This window comes from Asparagus officinalis, chromosome 5 (assembly GCF_001876935.1).
Source record: "Asparagus officinalis chromosome 5, Aspof.V1, whole genome shotgun sequence".
Lineage (NCBI taxonomy): Eukaryota > Viridiplantae > Streptophyta > Magnoliopsida > Asparagales > Asparagaceae > Asparagus > Asparagus officinalis.
In genome coordinates this window covers 56,187,776-56,192,741 of record NC_033798.1, presented here as the reverse complement: position 1 = coordinate 56,192,741, position 4,966 = coordinate 56,187,776, and positions in this window count along the sequence as shown.

The following is a 4,966-nucleotide window of genomic DNA, read 5'->3' as shown; positions in this document are numbered from 1 at the left end:
ATTTATACCCTCTAAAGATCTCAGCAAAAAATCCCAAGTCAAAAGATCAAAAAACCATCTTCAACGGCTCTAAAAAGAGCCGTTGGGACTCCAGCGGTCGACCGATGAAAATTGCGGTCGACCGCGAACAAGGTCAGAAGCTCAGGAGACATCCAGAGAGTCTTCGGTAGACCGGGTGGAAATTTCGGTCGACCGGTGGTAAATTTCGGTCGACCGGCGGAAATTTCTGTCGACCGACGGTACTGAAGCAGGTATATTCGATTTTATAAAATCGGTTAAAAATAGTAAAACAACTCCAAAAATTATGAAATTTTGAGGAAATGTTATAGACATGTATAAAAACATATTAGATAAAGAATTTCTGAAAAAAAATTTTCCAGTTGAGAGAAATAAATGTTTTAACACAGAAATACAGTTTCTGAAAAACTGCTGACATACACGATTTTGTAAAATTAATTGGGCATAGTAAATCAACTCCAAAAATAGTAAAATTTTGAGAAAAGTTTCTAAACATGTAGATAAACTTTTCTATTTGATTGAGGGCCTTTGGAGGCCGTTTGGGTGAACTACGTGAAGGCTTGATTCCTTGGGCAAAGGATACGTAGGCAGTCATTTTGATGCAGCCGATTTGGTGAGCGACATCGACATTTGGGGTGAGTGTTCACACTCTCATTTGGGTCTCAGCATGTGAGGCATTTGTTTGGTTGGTGTCGGCTCAGTTTTGGGAAAACTTCGCCGAGGTGGAGAATTGTGGAGAAGAATTGGAAAAAGCAGATTTTTGGTCATAAGTCGACTCATGCACAGGCATAAGTCGACTTATGGTAAGTCGACTTATGTTGGTGCATGAGTCGACTTACGTTCTGCTCTGGATTGTTGGTTTTTTGCTCTGCCAAGTCGACTTATCAGGTCTGATAAGTCGACTTATGATCTCTTCTCCAGTTGCTGTTTTTCGCTCTGCCAAGTCGACTTATGCAGACTGATAAGTCGACTTATGACGGGTTTTTTGGAAAGTTCAGGTTCCTATTTGCAGTCTGTTTGGGTTTCTGTTTTGGTATAAATACCAATACGATTTGAGGGTTTTGTGAGGAGAGTTTTGGGGTTTTGGAGCACAGAAAAAGAGAGATCTTTCTGAGCTATTTGTTAGGGTTATTGGTTGAGAGATTGAGAGATTTGTTGGTGAGATTAGTTGGTTCGATTGAGCGATTTGTAATATCAATTTGTACTCTCCTTCTCTATTAGTGAAAACCCACCCCCCCCCTTCTTGCCCCGTGGACGTAGGCAATTGCCGAACCACGTAAAACTTTGGTGTTTGTGTTTTGTTTGGTCTTTCTCTCGGCGTTTGTTGGTTTGGTTTCTCAAAGCATCATAGTTGGTTATTTGTTTGGCTTCCGCGCCGTGCACAACAAGTGGTATCAGAGCTCGGGCTACGCTTGGGCTATTTGGAGGAGTAGATCGCTTTGGAAGTTCATCTAGGGTTTCGTTTGGTGATAAATGTGGGATCTTTTTGGTAAAAATCTCGTCTTTTTCAGTTTGGATCTATTTCTCGTTTGTTTCCGCGTTGGTTTGGTGGTGCTTTGAGGATTATGGCCGAGAAAGAAGGAGTTGTAGGCAGTACTTCCGGCGTGAAGACCGTCCAAAGCTTGAATATCCACTCGATGAAGATTGACGTGGAAAAGTTCAATGGCACAAACAATTTTGGACTTTGGCGATGCGAAGTCATGGATGCGCTCAACGCGCAAAATTTGGAAGATACGTTGGAGTTGGACGGGAAACCGGACAACATTGATGAGAAGGTTTGGAAAAAGATGAATCGAACGGTGTGTGGTGTAATTAGGTCTTGTCTCACTCAAGATCTAAAGTATGATGTGATCAATGAGACTTTTGCAAAGAAGATTTGGGAGATCCTTGAGAGCAAGTATTTGACCAAGAGTGTGGAGAATCGCTTGCATTTGAAGAGGAGGCTTTACCGCTTCCAGTTGAAGAAAGGAACCTCCATTGGTGATCACATGAACCACTACACGAAGCTTCTTGCGGATTTGGCGAATGTGGATGTTAAGATTGAAGATGAGGACAAGGCGTTGTTGCTATTGAGTTCCTTGCCTGACGAGGAATATGAGACCTTCGTTCTTACTCTTATTAATGGGAAGGCATCTCTTTCGTATAGTGAGGTCACCGCTGCACTTGTGAATTATCAGCTTCGAAAGAAGGATAAGGAGACTTCGTTTGAGCCGGTAGCGGGGGCGTTGGTCGCAAGAGCAAAGGGTCCAAACCGTAGTGGGAGGTCGCAGTCTAGAGGGGCACATCTTGGAGTTCGTAAGAATCAATGTGCCTTTTGCAAAGAAGATGGACATTGGAAAGCCGATTGCCCAAAGTTAGTTGATCGAGCCGGGAAGAATAAGGGAAAAGCTATTCAAGCTTCAGAGGCGAATGTTGTCAAGGCTAGTGGCAACGATTCAGATTCGGATTCTTCGGGCTACTCGTTATCTGCACTGCCGTCAGTTTGTGTTGCCTACTCTACAGAGTGGATATTGGATTCGGGTGCTACATACCACATTTGCCCTAGGAGGGATTGGTTCTCCAGCTTTCAGGAGTTGGAAAGAGGGGATTTCGTGCTCATGGGGAATGATCACAAATGCTCTATTGGTGGTATTGGTACTGTTCGGATCAGGATGAGTGACGGGGTGATTCGGGAGTTGGTTGGAGTGAGGTTCGTTCCTCAGTTGAAGAAGAACATCATTTCACTTGGAGCTTTGGAGGCAGCTGGCTATAGGGTGACCTTGGCGGATGCACGCTTGAAGGTTACATTTGGGTCCATGATTGTGATGAAGGGCGTCAGAAGAAGAAATTTGTATTATTTGCACGGAAGCACGGTGATTGATAGGGAAATGACGACTTCATCAGATTCGGCTAGACTGTGGCATTGTTTGGTGCTGGGGTATATGATTGGTAATACCGTGCATTGGTTGTTGAGGAGTGCTATGACCTGCAGATTGAAGTCCTGTGAGCACATTAGGATGAGCGAGACCGTGGTGGAGTTTGGCACTTCTATCCATCGAGCGAGGGGTCTTTTTGGAGGTGTTCAGTCAGGCATTTGGGGGCCTTCCAAGGAGGCATCATTGGGAGGTAATCGTATCTTGGTTTCCACAGTTGGTGATTGTTCTAGGCATTATTGGGTCGCGACCAGTTCCCGTTGGTGTAAAGTCCTAGAAGTCAACAACAATTGGAAGAAGTGTATTGGCAGAAAGGTAACTCATTGTTTCAGCTTTGGTAGGGGTCCTTTCTTGCGTTGGTGCCGAGCTCACGGCAATAGGAGACACTTCATTGGTGTGGAGACTTTGGGGCGACGAGATGAGATGACAGTTTCGATGGGTCGTTCCTTTCTGGAGGAGGATCGGCGTTTGATGTCGAGCATTGGCATTGGTGTGCGGGCTTCGACATATTTGGGTCATCTTATGCATAGGTCGCCGACTGCTGCATTAGGAGTTATTGGATCTGGTGGAGCTGCTTCAGATTTTGGGTTGCGTCGGATATTTGGATACCCAGCATTTGGTCACATTGAGGATGTGAGATTTGATCCGATTGCGCGTTTGGGGTTCGGAGGCTCAGTTGATTATCGTTTGGGAGCTTCTGATTTTGTTCTGAGCAGGTATGTCACTTTTGACTCTCGGCAGGTGGAGAGTGTTGATCAGGTCGTTTGGATATCGCAGCAGGTGGAGAGTGATGCTACTCCACGTTGGGTGGAGATTACTCCACGTACTTCAGATCATACTGCATCATTCGGGACTCCAGCTGAGGTGACACAGGTTGGGGATCATTTGATTTCGGATGCAGATGATGGATTGGTTTTGGATTCGGTGGTAGCTGGTGGACATGATTTGGATACGGCCATTGGTTTACCTCAGATGGAGGTATTTGATTTGTATCAGTTTGGGGCCGCTATCAGCTGCAGATCCGTCGGCGATACTGGGGAAGAGTTGCAGACTTTTCTATTTATTTGAGGGCCTTTGGAGGCCGTTGGATGAACTACGTGAAGGCTTGATTCCTTGGACAAGAGGATACGTAGGCAGTCAGTTTTGATGCAGCCGATTTGGTGAGCGACATCGACATTTGGGGTGAGTGTTCGCACTCCCGTTTGGGTCTCATTATGTGAGGCATTTGTTTGGTTGGTGTCGGCTCAGTTTTGGGAAAACTTCGCCGAGGTGGAGAATTATGGAGAAGAACTTGGAAAAAGCAGATTTTTGGTCATAAGTCGACTCATGCACAGGCATAAGTCGACTTATGGTAAGTCGACTTATACAGACTGTTAAGTCGACTTACGTTCTGCTCTGGATTGTTGGTTTTTTGCTCTGCCAAGTCGACTTATCAGGTCTGATAAGTCGACTTATGATCTCTTCTCCAGTTGCTGTTTTTCGCTCTGCCAAGTCGACTTATGCAGACTGATAAGTCGACTTATGACGGGTTTTTTGGAAAGTTCAGGTTCCTATTTGCAGTCTGTTTGGGTTTCTGTTTTGGTATAAATACCAATACGATTTGAGGGTTTTGTGAGGAGAGTTTTGGGGTTTTGGAGATATATATATATATATATATATATATATATATATATATATATAGAGAGAGAGATAGAGAGAGAGGGGAAACTGGAGGTGCACTGCCAGTTCACAGAAAACGTGCGCTGCAGGGGTTTATTTGCAAAAAACCCAACGATAACTGCTTCCCAAAAATCTTCGTGACTACCAGTTTCTCTCTCCTTCAACAATTTACAAACCCGTGACCTTCTCTCTCTCTCTTTCCCCCCAAATCTGTGTCTTCTCTCCCAAAATCCCCAATCCCAAAATCCCCAAATCTGTGTCTTCTCTCCCCAAAATCTGTGTCAGCCACCGCGAGGATCGACGCCCCCCTTCCGCTCATCCTCTCTCTCTCTCTCTTTCTCTCTCTCTCTCTCTCTCTCTCTCTCTCTCTCTCCGCG